A 26,446-nucleotide genomic window follows, 5' to 3' on the forward strand; every position below is an offset into this window, starting at 1 on the left:
ACGGAGCGGGTCCATCTTCAAGCCATCCGACACGGAGCATCCTCTTCCATCCAACGACTAACACTAAATGATGGTACCTTTACCAATCGGAATTGAAGGGACCGGATGGATGAAGATAAAAGATGCCATCTGGATGGAGACTTCTGCCCGTTTGGAGGACCACTTCTGCCCGGTTGGGTGAAGACGTCTCAAGGTAGGGTGATCTTCAAGGGGGTAGTGTAAGGTTTTATTAAGGGGGGACTGGGTGGGTTTTAGAGTAGGGTTGGGTGTGTGGGTGGTGGGTTTTAATGTTGGGGGATGTTGTATTGTTTTTTACAGGTAAAAGAGATGATTACTTTGAGGCAATGCCCCGCAAAAGGCCCTTTTAAGGGCTATTTGTAATTTAGTATAGGGTAGGATTTTTATTTTTCATTTTGAGGGGCTTTTTTATTTTATTAGGGGGATTAAATTAGGTGTAATTAGTTTAAAAAATTGTAATTATTTTATTATTTTCTGTAATTTAGTGTTTGTTTGTTTTCATAATTTATTGAATTTAATTGTAATTAATTGTATTTAGTTTAGGTAATTAATTTAATTATAGTGTAGTGTTAGGTGTAATTGTAACTTAGTCTAGGATTTATTTTACAGGTAAATTTCTACTTATTTTAACTAGGAAGTTATTAAATAGTTAATAACTATTTAATAACTATTGTACCTAGTTAAAATAAACACAAAGTTGCCTGTAAAATAAAAATAAACCCTAAGCTAGCTACAATGTAACTATTAGTTATATTGTAGCTATCTTAGGGTTTATTTTATAGGTAAGTATTCAGTTTTAAATAGGAATAATTTAGTTAGTAATAGTAATATTTATTTAGATTATTTTAAATTATATTTAAGTTAGTGGGTGTTAGGGTTAGGGTTAGACTTAGGTTTAGGTGTTAATACATTTAATATAGTGGTGGCGACGTTGGGGACGGCAGATTAGGGGTTAATAAATGTATTTAAGTGTTTGCGATGTGGGGGGGCTCGGTTTAGGGGTTAATAGGTAGTTTAGGGTTGTTAGTGTACTTTTTAGCACTTTAGTTAAGAGTTTTTATGTTATGGCGTTAGCCCATAAAACTCTTAACTACTGACTTTTAAATGCGGTAGGAGTCTTGACAGGAGAGGGTCTACTGCTCACTTTTTTCAAGACTTGTAATACTGGCGTTATGCAAGTCCCATTAAAAAGATAGGATACGCAAATGACGTAAGGGGATTTGCGGTATGATCGAGTCGCTGGAAAAAGATAGTGGTACACCTGTACCTGTCAGACTCGTAATACCAGCGGGCATTAAAAAGCACTTCTCAACGCTGTTTTTTAAGGCTAACGCAAGACTCGTAATCTAGCCGTTAGTTTTTTCATGAAATTTCCATAGCGCTGCCATTACGGTTAGGATAAAATGCTTGCCTTCTAACCTATTCTGTTACGATCCGTTACACAATCTGAGACCAGTAGTTATGAGTTATGCAACAAAACAGTTACACAAAACTCATAACTAAACGGTTACAAAGTACACTAACACCCATAAACTACCTATTAACTCCTAAACCGAGGCCCTCAAGAATCGCAAACACTATATTAAAGTTATTAACCCCTAACCTGCAGCTCCGACATCGCCGCCACTAATAAAATGTATTAACCCCTATTCCGCCACTCCCTGACATTGCCGACACTATAAAAAAGATATTAACCCCTATTATGCCGCTCCCCAACATTGCCACCACTAAATAAAGTTATTAACCCCTAAACCTCTGGCCTCCCACATCACTACCACTGAATAAACCTATTAACCCCTAAACCGCCAGCCCCCCACATCATCAAAAATTAAATTAAACTATTAACCCCTAAACCTAACAACCCTCTAACTTTACAATAAAATTACAAGATCCCTATCTTAAAATAAAAAAAACTAAGACTAAAATTAAAATAACTACAAATTAAATACATTAATTTACTCATTAAAAAAAACTAACACTACTAAAAAAATTAAATCTATGATTATAAAAAATAAAAAATACTAAATTACAAAAATTAAAAAAATACTAAAGTACAAAAAATAACAATCACTAAATTACGAAAAATAACAAACAAAATTATCCAAAATAAAAACAATTACATATAATCTAATAGCCCTATAAAAATACCCCCCCCCCCCAAAAAAAAAAAACACCCCCTAGCCTACAATAAACTACCAATACCCTTTAAAAGGGTCTTTTGTAGGTTATTCCCCTAAATAAATCAGCTCTTTTACCTGAAAAAAATACAAAGACTCCCAACAGTAAAACCCACTACCCAACCAACCCCCAAAAATAAAAAAAAATAACTCTAACAAAAACCTAAGCTACCCATTGCCCTGAAAGGGCATGTTTATTGGCATTGCCCTTAAAATGGTATTCAGCTCTTTTACTGCCCTTAAAAGGGCATTCAACTCTTTTAATATTGCCCAATAGCCCTAATCTAAAAACAAAAAACACCCCCAAAAACCTTAAAAAAACCTAACACTAACCCCTCTTTAGGTACTCACAGTTGCTGAAGTCGGGCTTGAACGATCTTCATCCCATCCATCTTCGTTCAGACGGCTCCATCTTCATTCAGGTTGCTCCATCTTCATCCATCTTCTTCTTCCCTGCGTATGTGAAGTGTTGTTGATGCGTGGAGGCGGAGGTCCAGGCGAAGGTCCAAGGCGGAAGTCCAGGTGGAAGTCCATCGATCTGACGTGGAGGTCCTTCTGAATTCAAATCAGCCAATAGGAATGAGAGCTGCTTAAATCCTATTGGCTGATTTTTTTTTAAATAGGAATGCGATGGTACCCCCAGTAAAAAAGGGGTACCTTGCATTTGAATACTCAGTGTGCAGCGGAAGATCGCATGAAGAGGACCTCCATGTCGGATCAATGGACCTCCGCATTGGACCTTCGTTTGGACCTCCGCACATCAACCAGTCCGCCGCCGCAGGGATGAAGGAGATGCCGGTCCCTCGATGGATGAAGATGGTGCCGCCTTGATGAACATGGAGCCGCCTAGATGAAAATGGAGCCGCTGGGATGAAGATCGTTCAAGTCGCACTTCAGCAACTATGAGTACCTAAAGAGGGGTTAATGTAAGGTTTCTTTTGGGGTGTCTTTTTTAGATTAGGGCTATTGGACAATCTTAGAAGAGCTGAATTTGTAAGGGCAATGCCCATACAAATGCCCTTTTCAGGGCAATGGTTAGATTAGGTTTTTTTAGTTATGTTTTTTTTTTATTTTGTGGGTTTGGGGGGGGTGGGGGTTATATTGTTAGGGGGTGTTTGTTTTATTTTGTAGCAAAAGAGCTGATTTCTTTAGGGTAATGTCCTACAAAAGGCCCTATTTAAGGGCTATTGGTAGTTTATTATAGATTAGGGTTTTTATTTTGGGGTGGGGTTTTTTTTAAACGAGGTATTAGAATAGGAATATTTTTTATTATTTTGTATAATTCGTTTGTTATTTTGTGTAGTTTTTTTTTTTAGAATAGCCATTTTTTTATTTTTAATGGGCAGCAAAAAAACTGAATGCCCTTTTAAGGACAATGCCCATACAAATGCCCTTTTCAGGGCAATGGGTAGATTAGGTTTAACTTTATTTTGTGGGTTTGGGGGTTGGGGTTTGTATACTGTTAGGGGGTGTTTGTTTTTCTTTTTTAGCAAAAGAGCTGATATCTTTAGGGCAATGCCTTGGTAGTTTATTACAGATTAGGGTTTTTTATTTTGGGGTGGATTTTTTTTAAACAGTGTATTAGAATAGGAATAATTTTTATTGTTTTGGATAATTTTGTTTGTTATTTTTTGTAATAGTAGTTTTTTTATTTTTGTAATTTTAGTGTTTTTTTATTTCTTGTAATGTTAGGTTTTAGTGTAAGGCAGCTTAGGTTTTACTTTTTTTTTTTTTAAACTTTTTATTTTTATTGAAGTTGTGCATATACATAACATTAGTCAAGAGTTCAGTAATAAACGCATTAGATACATCACAAATTGATACAGCTGTTACAATCAGAACCATAAAGAAATTACAGGATGCAAGGCTATCAAAATACAGAAGGTCAGTACAAATCCATGCAGCAAGTAACTGCTGAACTAAGAAAGTGGAACCTTATTTTGTTTTTAAATCTAGAGAAATATATATCTCTCCCCAACAATCCAAGACATCTGACCAATACTGTTGTCTCAACTAAGAACATACGCCTAGATTTAGAGTTCTGTGGTAGCCATAAAAAGCAGCGTTAAGGGCTCCTAATGCTGCTTTTGGCCACCCGCTGGTATTTAGAGTCGTGTAGGTAAAGGTCTAGCGCTCACTTTCAAGCCATGACTTTTCGCTTACGCCGGTTTATAAAGCTCTTAACTACTGTGCTCTAAAGTACACTAACACCCATAAACTACCTATGTACCCCTAAACCGAGGTCCCCCCACATCGCCGCCACTATAAGAAATATTTTTAACCCCTAATCTGCCGACCGCACACCGCCACCACCTACATTATCCCTATGAACCCCTAATCTGCTGCCCCTAACATCGCCGACACCTACATAATATTTATTAACCCCTAATCTGCCTAGTCATCGGGAAAGAAGGATGTTCCGTGCTGGAGGTCTTGAAGATGGAGCCGCTCCTCGTCAGATGGATGAAGATAGAAGATGCAGCTTGGATGAAGATGTCTGCCAGTCCAGATGTCCTCTTCTGCCCGGATAGGATGAAGACTTCTGCCGCTCCGGATGTCCTCTTTTGGCCCATCGGTGCCCGGCTGGGTGAACACGGCTCAAGGTAGGGTGATCTTCAGGGGGGTAGTGTAAGGTTTATTTAAGGGGGGTTTGGGTTAGAGTAGGGGTATGTGGGTGGTGGGTTTTAATGTTGGGGGGGTTGTATTTTTTTTTTAAAGGCAAAAGAGCTGATTACTTTGGGGCATTGCCCCGCAAAAAGCCCTTTTAAGGGCTGGTAAAAGAGCTGGTTACTTTTTAATTTAGAATAGGGTAGGGACCTTTATTATTTTGGGGGGCTTTTTTATTTTATTAGGGGGCTTAGAGTAGGTGTAATTAGCCTAACATTCTTGTAATCTTTTTTTTATTTTTTGTAATTTAGTGTTAAGTTTTTTTTGTAATTTAGTTTAGTTTATTTAATTGTATGCAATTGTAGGTAGTTTATTTAATTAATTTATTGATAGTGTAGTGTTAGGTTTAATTGTAACTTAGGTTAGGATTTATTTTACAGGTAATTTTGTAATTAATTTAACTAGGTAGCTATTAAATAGTAAATAACTATTTAATAGCTATTGTACCTAGTTAAAATAAATACAAAGTTGCCTGTAAAATAAATATAAATCTTAAAATAGCTACAATATGATTATTCGTTATATTGTAGCTATATTAGGGTTTATTTTACAGATAAGTATTTAGTTTTAAATAGGAATACTTTAGTTAATAAGATTTAATTTATTTTGTTAGATTAAAATTATATTTAATTTAGGGGGTGTTAGGGTTAGGGTTAGACTTAGCTTTAGGGGTTAATTCATTTATTAGAGTAGCGGCGAGGTCCGGTCAGCAGATTAGGGGTTATTACTTGAAGTTAGGTGGCAGCGACGTTGGAGTGGGCAGATTAGGGGTTAATACTATTTATTATAGGGTTTGCGAGGCGAGAGTGTGGCGGTTTAGGGGTTAATACATTTATTATAGTGGCGGCGAGGTCCGGTCAGCAGATTAGGGGTTAATAAGTGTAGTTAGGTAGCAGAGACGTTGGGGGGGCAGATTAGGGGTTAATAAATATTATGTAGGTGTCGGCGATGTTAGGGGCAGCAGATTAGGGGTACATAGGGATAATGTAAGTTGCGGCGGTGTCCGGAGCGGCAGATTAGGGGTTAATTGTGTAATGCAGGTATCAGCGATAGCGGGGGCTAATAAGTATAAGGTTAGGGGTGTTTAGACTCGGCGTTCATGTTAGGGTGTTAGGTGCAGACTTAGAAACTGTTTCCCCATAGGAAACAATGGGGCTGCGTTAGGAGCCGAACGCTGCTTTTTTGCAGGTGTTAGGTTTTTTTCAGCCCAAACTGCCCCATTGTTTCCTATGGGGGAATCGTGCATGAGCACGTTTTTCCAGCTAGTTGCTACCGTAAGCAACGCTGGTATTGAGATTTGAAGTGGCGGTAAATATGCCTTTACGCTCCCTTTTTGGAGCCTAACGCAGCCCTTCAGAGAACTCTAAATACTAGCGTTGTTTCGAAGCAGCGCTAGAAAAAAAAGACGCATAGCTAACGCACCCCTTCAGCTGCAAAACTCTAAATCTAGGCGATAGTTAAGTGAACATTAGGCAGACATCTAGTGAACAAAGAAAAAGGCAAAAGGTCTAGTAGTAGTGATTTTGGTTAAACTGTATCTCATCTAGTCCATAGATATGTCCATTGCCAACATAATGAAGGAGATTAAACCTATTGATTGAGCATGCTAAGTAAACAAAAAGAAAAATCAACATTGAAGTATCTAACATAAAAATAGCCATATTTGGCGACATCGATATTGCATACATAAATGAACCTCAGTTTCTGTATTTACTACTATGATGAAATCCACGTAAATCATTATAGGACTCTATTGAACCTGGTAACACTTGTGGTGCGAAATAGAGGGTTACTAGCTTATGAAATAGCCACTTTTGGGCCTGAGACAGTTTTACATATACTAATAATTGAGGATAAAATTAACAAATTTCCATAGATAGAATGCAAAGACAGATAAGTGACATACATATCAATTGTGGCAGAACGAAATTTCATCTGAGCATCTATTGAACTATGGTATCCTCTATTTTGATTGTATTTTGTGGATGTAGGTATAAAGAGTCACTTTTAGGCCGTTTATAAATATATCATACCCCCAACTGTCCCGATTTTCGCGGGACAGTCCTGATTTTAGGGGTCTGTCCCCCTGTCCCGGGTTGCTAGCCATTTGTCCCGATTTGCCCCAGGCATTAAAAAAAAAAAAATGTAAATTCTGTTGGGCCCATACTCAGAAGCAGCTGACTTTGCTCTGACAGGGTTAAATACCTGTTAGTTTCCCTGTGGAAAAGGAATGGTGTGTGGGTTAAGCAGGAATAAGAAGGCTGTATACACTCTGACCACGGGTAATGGTGACCCTCTCTAACCTACCTCTGGTAGTGATGATGTCTAACCCCTGGTGATAATACTAGCATGCCTTCAGTTTTATATAGTGAGCAGTGCTAATACCAGGGTAATGAGCAGTGGCAGCCGCAGACTGCCAGCAAATGTGCTTGCCAACCCCAGGACCCCATACAATGAATTAGATACTCATATATGATGTAGTGTGTGTGTCTATCTGTATCCATAACTGTGTGTGTGTATCTGTATGTATAAGTTTATGCTATGTAGTGTGTGTGTGTGTCTGCATGTATAAATGTAAGCTATGTAGTGTGTGTATGTGTATCTGCATGTATAAGTGTGTATCTGCATGTATAAGTGTAGGCTATGTAGTGTGTGTGTGTCTGCATGTATAAGTGTATACTATATAGTGTCTGTGTATCTGCATGTATATGTGTGCTGCCTGTATAAGTGTATGCCATGTAGTGTGTGTGTATCTTTGTGTGTAAATGTATGCTATGTAGTGTGTGTGAATCTTCATGCGTAAGTGTATGCTATGTAGTGTGTGTGCATCTGCATGTATAAGTGTATGCTATGTAGTGTGTGTGCATCTGCATGCATAAGTGTATGCTATGTAGTGTGTGTGTGTGCATCTGCATGTATAAGTGTATGCTATGTAGTGTGTGTGTGTATCTGCATGTATAAGTGTATGCTATGTAGTGTGTGTATCTGCATGTATAAGTGTATGCTATGTAGTGTGTGTGTATTTGCATGTGTATGCTATGCAGTGTGTGTGTATTTGCATGTGTATGCTATGTAGTGTGTGTGTATCTGCATGTATAAGTGTATGCTATGTAGTGTGTGTGTATCTGCATGTGTAAGTGTATGCTATGTAGTGTGCTACTGTGCATTTTTGCTGACTTTAAAGGCCAGAATCTAGAATATTAATGGGGAATGCAGAGAGCAGTTTTAAAGAATTTATTATTAAATGTCCAATTAAGATAAAAATATTTAGCAATGTCTTTGCAAAGGCTTATTAAATACATAGCTCACATAGCCATACCAGTGGTTTGAGCTTGGGTTTGATTTGCTGCCTGTGTATTAAAATATATGACTTTATTTAGAATTTTATTTATATTACTTTGGTCTTATGATCTTTTAAGCCCCGCCCACCACATTTAAATTTTTTGCCGCGGCAGGGGGCTGTCCCTCTTTTGAATTTTGAAATGTTGGGAGGTATGATATATATATAATTAAGAGCTATATGGAGCTACTAATATCTGCGAAGCCACTTAAACAGAGTTTGAGACAAACCATATGAGCCTGGGAACTATATCTTAATATTTAGTGTGCGTAAACGCAACCATAAAAAACTGCTGATTGAGAAGGTCAAATTGTAAACTGGGATTTAGTGAGCAAGGGCCAAGGCTAGGCTTTCAGAGCCTAAATATATGACTTAATATAAGGGTGAAAAGCGTATATTTTAATCTGGTCACTAAAATAGATCTAATGTCTAGGACTGGTAATGAACAAGTAGAGTCTATATAATAAACATCAAGTTCAAATTAACCATGTGTCAAGATTTGTGTAAGGAGACTATGTTGAAACATTCAGGAACTCCCAGGCAGGAAAATAGTAATACCGGAGATGTGTATTATCTGTGCCACCATGTGCATACATACATACATAAAATTGGGCCATATCATGTTTGAAATTCTTAAAGGTAATCTTACTGATTATACTATATGCACTATGAAGAGGGAACTAGAGATTGCCCTCCTATGAGTGTACATTTGACTAAAGGCTACATTCTGAGTGGTCTGAGTGGTATCTGTCTATTATAAAAGCATTTAAGCATACAGTAGCCTAATGAGACATATCTCTAGGTATTATAAGATGGCGCTAATAAGAATTCAAAGCTTAAGATTCAAAGCTTTAAGATTAAACTCTAACAAAATATAAAAATGATCACTGACATATTCTTCAGGGGTTATGTATATACATTATATATGCAACAAAAACCTGACCGTTGGTTTTTATGACATCACCAAGCGGTTGCTGTGAAATTATGTACTGGGGTACAGTATGGGAAACTATAGCAAGTTTAGGGACCATCCCATAGTGCAAGGGGTATCACCCTTTGCAGTCTTTCCTTGCGACCAGTATGAACCTGCCAATCCACAGCAGGGTTGAGAAGTGGGGCAGCAGTCTCCAGAAATAATTGTTATCGCATGTCCGGATGCGGAGCACATCGTGAAGACAGTCGCTGTTCCTAGTAGCTCAGGAGTGTTGCAGCTGACGCCACTCTCAATGGCGTGAAAGTGAAGATCAGCGGAGTTAGTGGCATTCATGATCGCTAGTTGGGAGCTGACGTATCTCCCCCATGGTCTTGCAGGAGTCCAGACCTTCTCTCTAACTGTGAAGCGCTTGGAGTCCTGCTGAGTATGAGCGTCTGAGGGTTTTTCCCCTTTACCTGATGGTAAGCCAGTGGACAGACCTTTGCTGTTACGGTCTGCTATGGTTGTATTGGTTGCGGGTGTGGCATAGAGGATTGCCTCCGTCGCATTTTCTTCAATTGAATTTGAGATTGGATAGCTTATTTTTAATGATGACCCTTGAGATAAGCGGTTTGGAGTTAAACTAGCTGTTTTCACCTCAGTATCACTAGTCTTTTTTGCTGCAACAGATATGGCGACTGAGGCCTCGGGGGTGACCGCATGAACAGATTTACAAAGGCTTTCATCAAATTGAGTAAGATGATATAAAAGTAGATTCTCCAGCTCTTGAAGGATCTGCATCTCTGCGTTTGCTGTATCTGATGAGTAGAGGTTAGCAGTGTCAAAGCACTGTATACCCGGCGTCAAGGTATCGGGGGAGTGTTGAGTGCCTCTCAGTAAAGAGCCTGCCTTAGGCCTCAACGCTCCAGATCAGTGAACAAAGGTAGGGTTCCTTAGTGCAGCATATCATAAGAATCAGCTTGAGTTACCCAACTCTAAATATCCACAAAAGGCTAATAGATTGTTGGTCTGTGTCACTGATAGTAGACAGATGATCTACTCAGATGATCTACTCAGAGATACCGATATTGAACCTTTGAAGGTGCTGCCCAGAGACACGCACCCTAGTTTTTACTTTTATTTCACAGGTAAGTTTTGCATTTATTTTAACTAGGTAGTTAGTAAATAGTTAATAACTATTTACCTAACTAGTCTACCTACAGTAGTTAAAATAAATACCAAACTTACCTGTGAAATAAAAACTTAAGCTAGATTCAATATAACTATTAGTTATATTATAGCCTAGCTTAGGTTTTATTTTTTATTTCACAGGTAAGTTTGTTTTTAGTTTAAATAGGTATTATTTAGTTAATAATTGTAATTTAATTTAGGTCTATTTTAATTATGTTAAAGTTAGGGGGTGTTAGGTTTAGGGTTAGGATTAGGGTTACTGGTTAGAGTAGGTACAGGGTTTAGGTTTAGGGGTTAATATAGTTTAATTTAGGTTGTTGCAATATGGGGGCCAATGGTTTAGGAGGTTAATACGTTTTTTTTAGTGGCAGTGATGTGGGAGGCCAGAGGTTTAGGGGTTAATAACTTTATTTAGTGGCGGCGATGTCAGGGAGCGGCGGAATAGGGGTTATAAATGTATTTTGGTGGCGGCGATGTTGAGCGGCGGTAGATTAGGGGTTAATAAGTTTATGTAGGTGTTGGCGATGTCGGAGGCAGCAGATTAGGGAAGTTTAGATGTGGGGTTTATGTTAGGGTGTTAGGTTTAAACTTAACTTTTTTTTCCCAATAGACATCAATGGGGTTGCGTTACAAAGCTTTTCATTCTGCGATTGCAGGTGTTAGGTTTTTTTCTTACACTTTCTCCCCATTGATGTCTATGGGGAAAGCGAGCACGTCAAAGCAGCGCTTGTATTTTTGTGCGGTATGGAGCTCATCGCAAGCCATATCGCATGAACAAGGCAGCTTTTCAAAAACTCGTAATGGCAGCTCTATGGAGGGTGAAATTAACGCAACTTTTGTTGCGTTCATTTCGCACCCCTCTATAGCTCAAAACTTGTAATCTAGGTGCATGTTAACTATTTGATGGTCTATTGAAAGTGGCTTGTTTTTATGCTATCCATTTCAACCATCATAAGTAAATATATTATGGTCATTAGAGTAAGGCCTAGACTACAAGGGGAGAACAATCATTACAGCAAGAAGCGCAAATGCGATGGTGGAGTTGCAATAGTTTTACATTTAGAAACCAAATTAAAATTCAGGCATGAAAAAAAATATTGTAACTTTGTGCAAACTTGCGTTAACTAACGCTCCCTATGCTTTTAATTACAAGCTAAAACTGCTAAACTCATGTTAACTCATGGTTAATCCTTGGAAGTAGAGCCATAATAACATTAAAGGGACATAAACCCCCCCAAAAAAAATATTTCATGATTCAGAAACTGCAGTAGAATTTAAAAAAAAAATCCAATCTATTTCTATTATCAAATTTGGTTTATTCTTTTGGATTCCATTGCTGAAGGAGCAACAATGCACAGAGGAGAGCTAGCTTAACACATCTGGTGAGCCAATCAGAAGAGGCATTTATATGCAGGCAACAAAACAGCAGCTAGCTCCCCAGTAGTGTATTGCTGGTTCCTGAGCCTACCTAGGTATACATTTCAACAAAAGGATACCAAGGGAACAAAGCAAATTAGATAATAGAATTAAATTCTTAAAGTTGTTGAAAATTGCAATCTTGAAAGACATTTTTGGTGTTTTATGATAAATGAAATGCTGGAAATATTAACCAAAGTGAAATACTTTGGTAAGTCATTGTGGCTGCTCATAAAGGACTCATAAACCACAAAACGGTCTCTCTTAGAATTTTATTTTAACACTACTTTCAAGACCTTTTTACAAAAAAACATTTGGTTTTGTGCATAGACAAAACACGACAATGCCAATTTTAGATGTACAATAAAATGTGTTCTTCTCCTGATGTGTTTACAATAACTTGTTGTTGTCATGCCTGTGCCCAGAATTGATTCTTGGACTTGAAGTCATGGGGGCCGATGTAGAGTGTCATGTCCGCGGTCCCCCTTGTGAACTCCTTGTGCAATGCCTGCCCCCTGCAGATTTGCTATCAGGGGGGTGTCAATCAGCCCGATCGTATTGGATCGGGCGGATTGATGTCCGCAGCCTCAGAGCAGGCGAACAAGTTATGGAGCAGCAGTCTTAGACCGCTGCTTCATAAACTGTTATCCTGGTGAGCCTGAAAGCTTGCACGGAAACAGGGGCATCAAGCTCCATTCAGAACTTAATCATTCGGCCCCATGGAGTCTTCTGCCCCTCACTCTTAAGCCACTGGAGGGCTTTGGCTTAGTGTGAAAGTGTTTTAGTCCAACTGCCTGCATTAGCTGGCTCTCTAACTCCATGCATGCAGTTACCTAATCAGCATCTCTATAAAATCCTGCATCCTCTAAAATTACCCCTGTGTTTGGCAAATGATTGGACTGCTTACTGGTATTCTGACCCTCAACTTTTTATCTGGAATTTGCTTTAGTCTAATGCTATTTACTTCTGTCAGTATCCTTCTGACCTAGTCGAGTTCTCTAGTCCTCGGCCGTAGTGAGGGCATTATTCCAGTCTTCACCCCCTAGTATGGGAACTTAGTTTCTAAGCCCTCATGAGGGCATTACTCAGTCTTTGGCCATAATGTGGGAACCCCCAGTCCTTGGCTCTAGCATGGACATTACTCCAGTCTTCGTCCCTGGTGTGGGGGAACTCAGTCCCTTGACCCTAGTGAGGGTATTACTCCCCCAGTGTGGCACTTCAGACCTCAACTCAGTGAGGACATTATTCATGTCCTTAGCCCTTGTGTCAGCTATACTCCTGCCAAGTCCTTTGGCTACTGCCAAGACCTGTGCTTCTGATAAGCCCTGTGGCTCTTGTTAAGCCCTGTGACTCCCTCCGAAATATGTGGCTTCTGCTAAGTCCTGTGACTCCTGACAAGACACAGATCCTGTTTCAACATACACTCTCCTGCCAAAGCACAGACTCAGTATCAGCATACTCTTATCTGTCCAAGACACAGACCAGTTCCAACATACACTCACCTGCCAAAGCACAGACCCAGTTCTGTGTACACCCATCTGCCAAAGCACAGACTCAGTACCAGCATAATCTCATTTGCCAAGGCACAGTCCCATTCTCAGCATACTCTTACCTGCCTAGGTACAGTCCTGTGTCCTATGTACAGCTCCACTGACTCCAAGTTATGTTTCTGCTGTTTCAAAGTATCAAGTCCTGGGTCTCCAAATGGCTACTTTACCTGTTCAATAAAGCTTGTTTTCTTTTTCTATCATGCCTAAAAGGTGTTAGTTTACTAAGAAGTACATCTCATTGGCCCCTTTTAACTCCAAGATGAACAAAAGCCAGAAAACCTCTTCCTTTGAGCTCCAGACCCCTGAACCAGCTCCTCCAAGCGTGACAGTTATACCACCTGCAGTGTTTGGGAAATTACTCATTTAGGTAATATTTGCATATGAAATAGCTGTCTCTGCAAATTGAAACTATAACATTCTCAAATTGGCTGATCATACACGAGAGTTTATCTCTATTTTAAAGTCACCACTGGGAACTTTTTTTTTTTTTTCTTAAAGTTCTTGCTTACATGTCTTTTCTTATAACAGCTACTTGTATGAAATTTAAAGAATAGTTGGAGATGAACCATGTAAAAGCAACTATTTCAAATGATTAAAACAAATTAATTTACTGCAAATAGGATTGCAGAAACGTGGGTTGGTACAGTGAGATACATTTTTGTGTAAAAGGAGATGCTCTTCAGTACAAATCTTAGAATTGCACCTTTTTACAAAACAACTGTTAACAGTGTGAGAAATATTTCAGAACACACAATCAACCGTTGTAAATCTGCAAAACATTTTTTATGATGGCTATTCAATATCCTATACTATATAATCTTGTTTCTAAACAAAAACCAAGCCAAAATAAAAACCGGAAGCTGCTTTCTACGCCTGTTTCCAGCTTGCCAGAAACATATGTTAAGAAGAAGCGGTAGTAAGACCGCTGCTCCCTAACTTGTCTGCCACCTTTTAGGTGGCGGACTGCAATCATCCCGATCTGATCGGGATGATTAACACCCCCTGCTAGCAGCGATTGGCAGCAAATGTGCAGGGAGTGCTATAACACAAGCATTTCTCCAGAAAATGCTTGTGGAATGTTAAACGCTAAGGCGAATCATGTCCACCCGACATATGATAAATTGACCCTTAACACTCAAGTGGGAGAACTTAACTTGTAACATAAGCAAACATGTATGCAATAAATTCCTGTTAGCAGTTTCACACATCCACAAGTTACATTATAAATCTCAAGCAAAATATTGCTCCACTCATAATCTAGGCCTAGATTGGTTGGCAAATTAACTGCTAAAATATATTTCTTCAACTACACTGATTTATTATGTTTGTAATTTTCACTGAGACAGAGATAAATTATTTCTTAGAAAATGGGCAAGGTAACCAAAAACTTCATAATTTCATATCTGCAATATTGATTTACAAAGATTCCATTTCAAACAGTTTGAGCTAGTAAATGAACAAGGTTCTCTACCAGGGACCTGTATGCCCATCATCGCAGAGTGTGGCAGTGAATTATTATTGTGCAGCCATCGCCCCCTGCTCTTGTGTAACCAATTGCATGAAAGCAGAGCTTGAAAGTCATTCTGATTGGATCTGGTCAGAATGGTTTAATTCTGCCATCCATAGGGGGCATATAGGTTAAGTAAGGAGCGGTCTTATGGCCACAGCTACTCAACCTGGGTTTCAGCATGCTTGCACAAGCCTGAATGCTTAGCATGCATTAGTTTATGAATGACTTAAATTCTAAATCCCCTTATTTTAACCTAGATGTTTTTACAAAAATAAACATCTTTCTTGTATTTATACAAATAGATTTACATCTGCTAGTACATTTTATTCCTAAGGGCATCTGATTTTTAGAAATAGTATCCACTGTCCTTTTTTTCTTTTTGCTTAGTAGATGCTTTTATCTGCTCGTCTTTTTAATACAGGGACACAACTAATGGCTTGTTCTTGTAAAATGTAATATAATCTACAGCATGGTTTGATTTTAAATGTTTAGCCCACTGGTTGTAAGCCACAATAACTAAATCTCTAACATCTTAAAACAAAAAACTATTTTTCAAGTCTCTCCTTGTTTTGCTTGCATACTGTTTACAGCACCCTCTACATGTGAGGAGATATATTACATAGGTGGAAATACAATTTAAATTATACCTGATTTGATGTTGTTGTTTGTCATACTAGAGCAAAAGATATATATCTTTCCATCACCAAAGATTTGCCAGCTCATTCAATAAAATTGTCAGATCCAACCCCAGACTGCTCAACCCCACTACAGCACACCCACATATCTGACTATTACAGGCCCTGACTTTTCCTGCTGAAACACAGTAACTTTACCCACATGACTCTGATTTATTTTCCAGCTTCTAATCCTGTGTAAATCCTCTATGAGAACATCTGCCCGACTTAAAAATATTTATTTTTCTCAACCACCACTGGACAGAGATTTAGTGAGGTAGTCCCCATACTATATAAAAATATAAGGAAAGACAAATATAATAAATATATGGAGAGAGGGGATTCAATAGATATAAAATAGAGATCTTGTTTTAAAAACAAGCAAGACTGAAATTATTCGATTTATGTATTTAGATTGACAATCACTAAAATTTGGCAAGGATATAACTGTAGGTATCAAGAGAGCTTCTGGAAACTGTAAATAAAAATTAATTTCAAATTGATGATGAAAATATAGATAATGTTCTACAAATAGTTTGTGGTTTGTAAACATGATATATTTGGATCATGTGTGATTAGTTAAAGAAATATGCTATCTAGATGTAATAGATAGCAGGTAGCCCTCAGTTTACGTCTGGGTTAGGTTCCAGAAGGAATGGTTGTAAATCGAAACCCGTTGTAAATTGAAACCCAGTTTATAATGTAAGTCAATGGGAAGTGGGGGAGTTAGGTTGAAGGCCCCCTCTCAAAATTGTCATAAGTAAACACCTAATACATAATTTTATAAGCTTTGAAATGAAGACTTTAAATGCTAAACCAGCATATAAACCTAATAAAATAGATTGTATCATCATCAAACTAAGTTTAATGAATAAAACCATTTGCTAACAGCACCTAATAAAATTATCACACAAACACAGACTGTATCATTATCATCTAAGTTTAATGAACAAAAGCATTTGCTAAACAGCACTTAATAACATAATTACACAAACAGGCTGTATCATCATCAAACTAACGTTTAATGAACAAAAACATTTTTTTTACTTGCCTTTTTCTGCAAACAGTTCTCTGCATTGAGTCTGCACGCTAAGGAAGTGGCTGCTAGACTCTTGTTCCTTTAAAAGCCTGATCCATTGATCACGTCTGGCTTGCTTGGCTTTGCATCTCTTGATGGCAACACAAGCGGACAGGCTCCACCTACTGGCTATTTTAATGAATGCCCTGCTTCTCAAATGCTTTTCAATAGCAGTCAATGCTTTTCAATAGCAGTCACATGACTGAAAAAGGGCGTTATTATGAAACGATGCAAATTGAACCGTCGTATACTGAGGGCCACCTGTATATGACTAAAATAATTTCTCCTCAAGAACCATGCTCTCTTAAAATAGTATAAATGAAAATATTAAGATAACATTTCTGAGATTATTTTTATTTTAGGTTTGTGAAATGTATACATTTAGGGATAGATTACAAGTGGAGCACTATTTTAATGTGCGACTATAAAGGTCCAATATGCTTGCAGCTTCACTTTGCGCTAAGCGCAATTAACCAGAGGTCTGCTCTATATTTGAGCATTTTTATTTTTGTAATAAAAAAAACTGCACAAAGCAGTTATAACGGGTAAAAGTGAGGGGATGTGGGGTGTTTGAAAAAAAAAAGGGCACTTAAAGTGCCTTTACATAGAGGTGAATGAGGACAGTGTTTTTACTGTAAATATATATGTACATGCTTATATACATATATCTGTATGTGTTAATATGTGTATACACATATAAACACATACATATATATGTATATAATCATATACATTTATATTTTTATCTTGTTGCCCAACGCTGTGCAAATTATCCCCTTCGCTATGCGCTTTGCCATGTCTGAAATCATGAGAATAAGGTATCCTATGGAAGTGTGCTCTTGTGATTACGCCTAACTTGTAATAACAGCGCATATTTACTTACGTTAGTATTACTGTATGGAGTGCAAATATTGCTCTCGTTATCTATGCCTTAATATTGGTGCATAGTTGAAGGGCAGTTTTTATACATTTTATCTAAATCTATGAAGCACAATGTTTGTGATTTTGAAGTATTAATTTAGGTTAAATTTAAAGTCACAATGTGGCCGTGAAATGTTAAACACAAGAAGGGGTAGATTTATCATATTGCGAGCGGACATGATACGATGTAGCGTATCATGTCTGCTGCACATCGATAAATGAACTGCTGGTGCAATGCCGCCCCCTGCAGATTCACGGCCGCTAACAGGGGGGTGTCAATCAACCTGATCGTATTTGATGGGGTTGATTTCTGTTCACAGCCTGAGAGCCCGCTGCTTCATAACTTCTGTTTCCGGTGAACCTGAAGGCTTGCGCGGAAACAGGGACATCAAGCTCCATACGGAGCTTTATACATTGGCCCCAAAGTGTTGAATGAAGCAATATACAATATTTAGAGTATCTAAGATGCAATGCTAAGATGGTATGTTTTTTTACTATTTGTTTTCTCTATTGTTCCCCAACAATCTCCACTTTGACCTGACTGAAAATTGTTCACAAGAAAAACATCCATGTACTTTTTTTATGTATTTGCTTATTATTCTGTCTTCTTAGTAAGTCTATATAATGGTTTTGGATTAGGTTGAGTCATTGGTATTCCTATTTACATTTTTTAATTGAACTATTATACTTTTTAAAGTCTACTATTAATTTATTGGTGGGATATATATTGATATGAAACATCCAAGTTGCATTCTGCCTGTTCTAAACATTTTTGTGTTATATATCTCAACCTCCTACCCTTCTAGATTGTAAGTTCCCACGGGAATAGGGCCCTCAATCCCTCCTGTATGTGTTTGTAAATTTTGTCCTGTATCTTACAAGTCTTGTATTGTTTTATTTAAATGTATTGTATCCATGGACAGCGCTGCGGAATATGTTGGCGCTTAATAAATAAAGTATAATAATAATTATATATATATATATATATATATATATCATCAGAAAGAGAAGGCACTCACTAGGTCTTGTCCATAAAGAAATATTCTTTAATAAGTGACGTTTCGGGGTTACCCCCATTTTCAAACAAACATACCCCAAGTAATAGTGTACTCACCTACAATATAAAGCAAACAAACCCTTGGTAATCCAGAGCGGCGCTGCCAATGGCATTCCCGGAAGTGACTCCTCCCCCACAGGATGCATTATGTAATATCCATAACCATAGTAACCGGACGCTATGTCAGCAGCGCCTAATAAGAAAAGGCAATACAAGTGAACATAATAGGACATAATATAACATCGAGGCATAGTTGTCATAGATATTTGCAGCAGGGTAGTCTTATGAAATGGGAATAAAACATATTATATATACAGGGGCACAAAATAACAGTTTGCATAGGAATGTCTGTAATGCATTATGGCATGGTTGGTTGTTATGGTATTACCTAACCAGATAGGTAATAAGAATAATAATCTATAGTACATAAGGTCGTCTATTATAAAAGACAGATGGTTAAGCAAAACAGTTATTTAAGCACTATCACATTCAAAAATTGTTATTAAGCACTATCACATTTGAAAATTATTATTTGAACATCATTATCAGTTTAAGAAGTAATTAACTATCATAAAGACAAAATTGTCAATTGTGAAATACAGAATTGTCAATCACAAAAAACAGGTCAGAAGGACCTATTGAATGAGTGCAAGAACAAAACAATGAACCTAACAGAGGAGGAAGCATTAAAACTGAAAGAATATTCCAAGGATGACGACAGAATGACTTTTATTACTACTTTTACCTTGGGAAAAAATGACTTTGTACAGAACATGAGGGACAACTGAACCCTATTAATGACGGATAAAGAACTGTCTTTTCAAGGAATGGATCCACCTAGAGTGGGTTACCGAAGGGCCCATTCTCTAAGAGATACATTGATCAAAACTGACCCCAGAAATTGCTATGTTAAGGATACATGGTTACAGAACAAACCAGTTTGTTACAGGTGCCTGGGCTGTACCACTTGTGGAGGACTGACAACGGGTAACAGCTATAACCATCCATATGGTACAAAAAGATTTCCAATTAAGTATAGAGTCACATGTACGACTAATTTCATTGTATACCTACTACATTGCATTTGTGGTCTATTTTATGTAGGAAAGACAGTTGATGATCTCAGGACCAGGATGGCAAACCACCGGTCTGCAATCTGAAAAGCAATTGATAAGGGAGACTCTGACAAGTCATGGTGAGGCATTTTGCCCAAGCAATACCATTTTGCCCAAGCAAAACATACTACCAGGGATCTGAAATACATAATAATAGACCATGTACCTCCTCTATCACGAGGAGGGGACAGAGCAAAGCTATTATTATAACGGGAAGCCAGATGGATACATACCTTGGGCACCATGACACCACAGGGCTTGAATGTACATTTGGATTGGTAATTCTGTCTTTCACAATTAACAATCTTGTTTTTATGATGGTTAATTACTTAAACTGATACCAATGTTCAAATAATAATTTTCAAAGGTGATAGTGCTTAATAACAATTTTTGAATGTGGTAGTGCTTAAATAACTGTTTTGCTTAACCATCTGTCTTTTATAATAGACGACCTTATGTACTATAGATTATTATTTTTATTACCTTTCTGGTTAGGTAATACCATAACAACCAACCATGCCATAATGCATTACCGACATTCCTATGCAAACTGTTATTCTGTGCCCCTGTATATATAATATGTTTTATTCCCATTTCATAAGACTTCCCTGCTGCAAATATCTATAAGAGGCCCACTCACCTACATTAACAACATACAGAATTTTTTTCATGACAACTATGCCTCAATGTTATATTATGTCATATTATGTTCACTTGTATTGCCTTTTCTTATTAGGCGCTGCTGACATAGTGTCTGGTTGCTATGGTTACGGATATTACGTATCGCAACCTGCGTGGGAGGAGTCACTTCCGGGAATGCCATCGGCAGCGCCGCTCTGGATTACCAAGGGTTTGTTTGCTTTTTATTGTGGGTGAGTACACTATTACTTGTGGTATGTTTGTTTGAAAACGGGGGTAACCCTGAAACGTCACTTATTAAAGACTATTTCTTTATGGACAAGACCCAGTGAGTGCCTTCTCTTTCTGATGATATATTATGTGCTGACACAGTCCTACAGCTTAATACCTGGAGTGCTTTACCACCTTATGTGCTTTTTGGCATCATCCTCATTTATCAATGTTTCTGTAACTCTAATGCTTTGCCTGGTAACCTACAGCACAGTGATTGTTTAACCACTTAAAGGGACAGTCTAGTCAAAATTAAACTTTCATGATTCAGATAGGGCATGCAATTTTAAACAACTTTTCAGTTTACTTTTATCATCAAATTTGCTTTGTTCTCTTGGTATGCTTTGTTGAAAGCTAAACCTAGATAGGCTCATATACTGATTTCTAAGTCGTCAAAGGGTGCCTCTTATCTCAGTGCATTGTAACAGTTAGACAGCCCCAGTTCATGTGTGCCACATAGAAAACATTGTGCTCACTCCCAATGAGTTATTTTTGAGTCAGCACTGATTGGCTTAAATGCAAGTCTATCAAAACAACTGAGATAAGGGGGCAGTCTGCAGGGGTTTAGATGCAAGATAATCACAGAGGCAAAACATGTATTAATATAACAGTGTTCGTTATACAAAACTGGAGAATGGGTAATAAACGGTTAGATCACGAGTTTGGCATTAGGGTAAAAAGCAGCGTTAAGGGGTCCTAAAGCTGCATTTTACCGCCCGCTGGTATTACGAGTCTGGCAGGTACAGGTGTACCGCTCACTTTTCATCCGCGACTCGAGGCTACCGCAAATCCCCTTACGTCAATTGCGTATCCTATCTTTTTAATAGGATTTGCCTAACGCTGGTAATACGAGTCTTGGAAGAAGTAAGCGGTAGACCCTCTCCTGGCAAGACTCATTCCGCATTTAAAAGTCAGTAGTTAAGAGTTTTATGGGCTAACGCCGGAACATAAAGCTCTTAACTAAAGTGCTAAAAAGTACACTAACACCCATAAACTACCTATTAGCCCCTAAACCGAGACCCCCCACATCGCAAACATTAAAATACATTTTTTTAACCCCTAATCTGCCGACCGGACATCGCCGCCACCTATAGTATACCTATGAACCCCTAATCTGCTGCCCCTAACATCGCCAACACCTGCATTATATTTATTAACCCCTAATCTGCTGGCCCCAACGTCGCCGCCACCGACCTACAATTATTAACCCCTAATCTTCCGACCCCAACGTCGCCGCTACTATAATAAATTGATTAACCCCTAAACCTAAGTCTAACCCTAAGTCTAACCCCCCCAACTTAAATATAATTTAAATTAAACGAAATACATTTAACATAATTAAATAAATTAATCCTATATAAAACTAAATACTTACCTATAAAATAAAACCCTAAGCTAACTACAATATAACTAATAGTTACATTGTAGCTAGCTTAGGGTTTATATTTATTTTACAGGTAAGTTTGTATTTATTTTAACTAGGTAGAATAGTTATTAAATAGTTATTAACTATTTAATAACTACCTAGCTAAAATAAAGACAAAAGTACCTGTAAAATAAAACCTAACGTAAGTTACAATTACACCTAACACTACACTATCATTAAACTAATTACCTAAACTACCTACAATTAATTACAATTAAATTAAATAAACTAAATTACGGAAAAAAAAACCCAGTAAATTACAGAAAATAATAAAAGAATTAAAGGAATTTTAAACTAATTACACCTAATAGAATAAAAAAGCCCCCCAAAATAATAAAATTCCCTATACTAAACTATACTAAACTAAATTACAAATAGCCCTTAAAAGGGTCTTTTGCGGGGCATGTCACCAAAGTAATCAGCTCTTTTACCTGTAAAAAAAAATACAATACCCCCCCAACATTACAACCCACCACCCACACACCCCTACTCTAAAGCCCACCCAATCCCCCCCTTAAAAAAACCTAACACTAACCCCCTGAAGATCACCCTACCTTGAGCCATCTTCACCCAGCTGGAAATAAGGGGTCCTCCAGAGGGTCGGAAGTCTTCATCCGATCGGGGCAGAAGAGGTCCTCCAGACGGCAGAAATCTTCATCCAGGCGGCATCTTCTATCTTCATCCTTCCGGAGCGGAGCGGGTCCATCTTCAATCCAGCCGACACGAAGCATCCTCTTCAAACGAAGTCCTGACGAAGAATGAAGGTTCCTTTAAATGACGTCATCCAATCGGAATTAAGGTAGGAAAAATCCTATTGGCTGATGTAATCAGCCAATCGGATTGAAGTTCAATACAAATGGCTGATCCAATCAGCCAATAGGATTGACCTTGCATTCTATTGGCTGTTCCAAGCAGGGGGTGTCAATCAACCCGATCGTACTCGATCGGGTTGAATTGCGGCGATGTCTGTCCGCCTGCTCAGAGCAGGCGGACAGGGTTATGGAGCAGCGGTCTTTAAACCGCTGCTTCATAACTGCTGTTTCTGGCGAGTCTGAAGACTCGGCAGAAACACGGGCCCACAAGCTCCCTATGGAGCTTGTTAAATGGGCCCCAGAGCATGCAATTGTGATCATTCAACTTTCCAATTTACTTCCTTTTTTAAAAAGTGCATAGAATTTACAGTATATATGTATATGCATGTTGTTATTGGCTGATGGCCGTCACATCATGCAGGGGACGGAAACTAAACACATTTTCAAATTTGTCAGAAACTCTACTACTCCTTTGAAATTCAGACTAAGTTTTCTTGCATTGTCATTGTATTATGCATTTGTTAATTATGCAATTCTACTGTATTTAATGTTGAAATACCATAAAATGTCAAAATATAGGTCACCAACATGTCTGGTTGGTTAATTTGTTAACATTACTAACTATCATTTATTTTTATTCTTTAATTCTGTAACAAGAGGTGGAGCCATAACTAAATTTAGAAGGAGATTCTGTTTCTAACCTATAAAATAACTTGAAAACACAATGGTAAGAGACAGGGTTGTGTATAGGAGTTGCATAGGAAGGTTAAAATTAGTTGTGGGGAGTTACTGATGGGGGTTATGTAGGGGACTTTGCAGTTACAGTTTTAGACTGATGGGAGCTTGGAATGGAATAAAGTTGCAGTTAAATATAATGACTAATGTAGTTCACTACAGCTATTATAGGTAATGGCTGTAGAGGAAGCACACATAGGGTAATTTGCATTGATGGGTTCAGGTTATTGCATCTACTGGCATGAAGAGTCAGAGACAGCAAGTTAGGGCAATTTATAGTTAAGATTTTGGTTAGGCACTCTTATAGTTAAATGGAGGAGGAAGGTTTGTGTGAGAAGAGTGACTAGTTAAATTAAGTTGAACCCTATCTACTTAAAACAGAACCACTGATTTTAGGTTTTGCAAAGAAAAAGTGCTCAGCAGGAGGACCAATGTGGACTGACAAACATTATAGTGAAAGCCATAAGATACTACCACTGTTATATTCTTCTGGCTCCAATAGGAAGTAATAGCCATCACTATAACTTAAAAGATGCTACACTCTTTGAGCCCTTTTACAAATAATCAGACTTGGGGCCCCATCAGATATGCAGCGACGCCCGCAAAAGCTGGCGATGCCGTTTTTTGCACGGGTTTGGTATCCTATATACAGCACCGCATATAAATGTGGCACGTATATTTCACCCGGCAGAAGTAGTTTTCCCCCCATAGACTAACATATAAAACCCGCACAATTTGGTATCTAATATCCAGCACAAGGCCTTAAGTGGCGAAAATGGAGAAAACTTACTCCATTTTCACCTCCCCATAAAATGTACCCGTAGCAGGCCTTGTGCTGAGTATGGGAGCACCGTAACTCCCTAAAATGCCTACAAAAAAAAAACTAACACCTAACGCATGCGCAATGTCTATCTACCTGTCAACCGATTGGCTGATTGGATCAGCCAATAGAATTGACGTTGCATTCTATTGGCTGATCCAATCAGCAAATCAGATTGAAGTTCAATCTGATTGGCTGATTAAATCAACCAATCAGATTTTTCCTGCCTTAATTCCGATTGGCTGATAGAATCCTATCGGCCAATCGGAATTCGAGGGAGGCCAACTTGGATGACGTCATTTAAAGGACCAGTCATTCGTCGGGTAGTCGTCGGCCGAGGAGGATGTTCCACACCAGAGGTCTTCAAGATGGAGCCGCTCATCGTCGCAAGGATGAAGATAGAAGATGCCGCTTAGATGAAGACTTCTGCGGGATGGAGGACCTCTTCTGCCCCGATCGGATAATGACTTCTGCCCGGCTGGAGGACCACTTGTGCCCGGATCGGATGAAGAGTTTGGCCCAGCTGGGTGAAGACGGCTCAAGGTAGGGTGATCTTCAATGGGGTAGTGTTAGGTTTATTTAAGGGGGGATCGGGTGTGTGGGTGGTGGGTTGTAATGTTGGGGGGGTATAGTATTTCTTTTGTTTTACAGGTAAAAGAGCTGATTACTTTGGGGCAATGCCCTGCAAAAAGCCATTTTAAGGGCTGGTAAAAGAGCTGGTTACTTTGGGGCAATGCCCCGCAAAAGGCCCTTTTAAGGGCTATTTGTAATTTAGTTTAGGGTAGGGAAATGTTATTATTTTTTTTTTGGGGGGGGGTTATTTTATTAGGGGGCTTAGATTAGGTGTAATTAGATTAAACTTCTTGTAATATGTTTTTTTTTTGTAATTTAGTGGGGGGTTTTTTTGTAATATAGTTTAGTTTATTTAATTATATTTTATATTAGATAATAGTAGTTAATTTATTTAATTAATTTATTGATAGTGTAGTGTTAGGTGTATTTGTTACTTAGGTTAGGATTTATTTTACAAGTAATTTTGTAATTATTTTAACTAAAATAGCTACAATGTAATTATTAATTATATTGTAGCTATTTTAGGGTTTATTTTATAGGTAAGTATTTAATTTTAAATAGGAATACTTTAGTTAATAATATTAATATTATTTAGATTTATTTAAATAATAATTAAGTTAGGGGGTGTTAGGGTTAGACTTAGGTTTAGGGGTTAATATATTTAATGTAGGTGGCGGCGGTGTAGGGGGATCAAATTAGGGGTTAATATATTTATTGTAGGTGGCGGCGGTGTAGGGGGATCAGATTAGGGGTTTATACATTTAATGTAGGTGGCGGTGGTGTAGGGGGGTCAGATTAGGGGTTAATACATTTAATGTAGGTGGCGGCGGGGTCCGAGAGTGGCGGTTTAGGTGTTAAACACTTTATTTAGTGGCGGCGGGGTCCGGGAGCGGCGGTTTAGGGGTTAATACTAGGATAGGTTTATTGCGGTGTGGGCTATGGTGGTTTAGGGGTTAATAATTAGGCTTATTGCGTTGTGGGGGGTTGTCGGTCTAGGGGTTAATACATTTATTATTAGGAGTGAGAGGGGGGATTGCGGATATAGGGGTATACATGTCGGGCTATTTTTGGGTGGCGTGTTAGACAGTTACGGGAGATTTTATACTTTAGTAAGTTTTTGTAGGCGCAGACAGTTTCTAAAGTGTCGTAAGTCACTCCAGAACTTTGTACTTACGCTTATTTCTGGACATCGCTAGTTTGTCCGACTTACAGCACTTTAGCAACTGCCGGTGGGGTATATTGGATACCCCCATGTGCAAGGTGAAACTACGGGCGGCGCGGGTTACCTCGCTTGCGCCGAAAACTACGCCGTATATCGGATCGCGCCCCTGATATTGATAGTGATAGTTCTGTAACATTGTTTTACAAGTGTCGCTCCACTTCCATGGATTATAAAGCTGACGTTCAGTAACTGGCACTATATCCCTTACAACCCTATTTTTACAGGAATGCAAACCACTGAGAATCATTTGCAGAAAAATGTATTTGACATGACTGATGATCATTTTTTATACAACTGATATTGCTTGCTATGGGAAATTTAT

The sequence above is a fragment of the Bombina bombina genome, chromosome 5 (genome assembly GCF_027579735.1).
Source record: "Bombina bombina isolate aBomBom1 chromosome 5, aBomBom1.pri, whole genome shotgun sequence".
Classification (NCBI taxonomy): domain Eukaryota; kingdom Metazoa; phylum Chordata; class Amphibia; order Anura; family Bombinatoridae; genus Bombina; species Bombina bombina.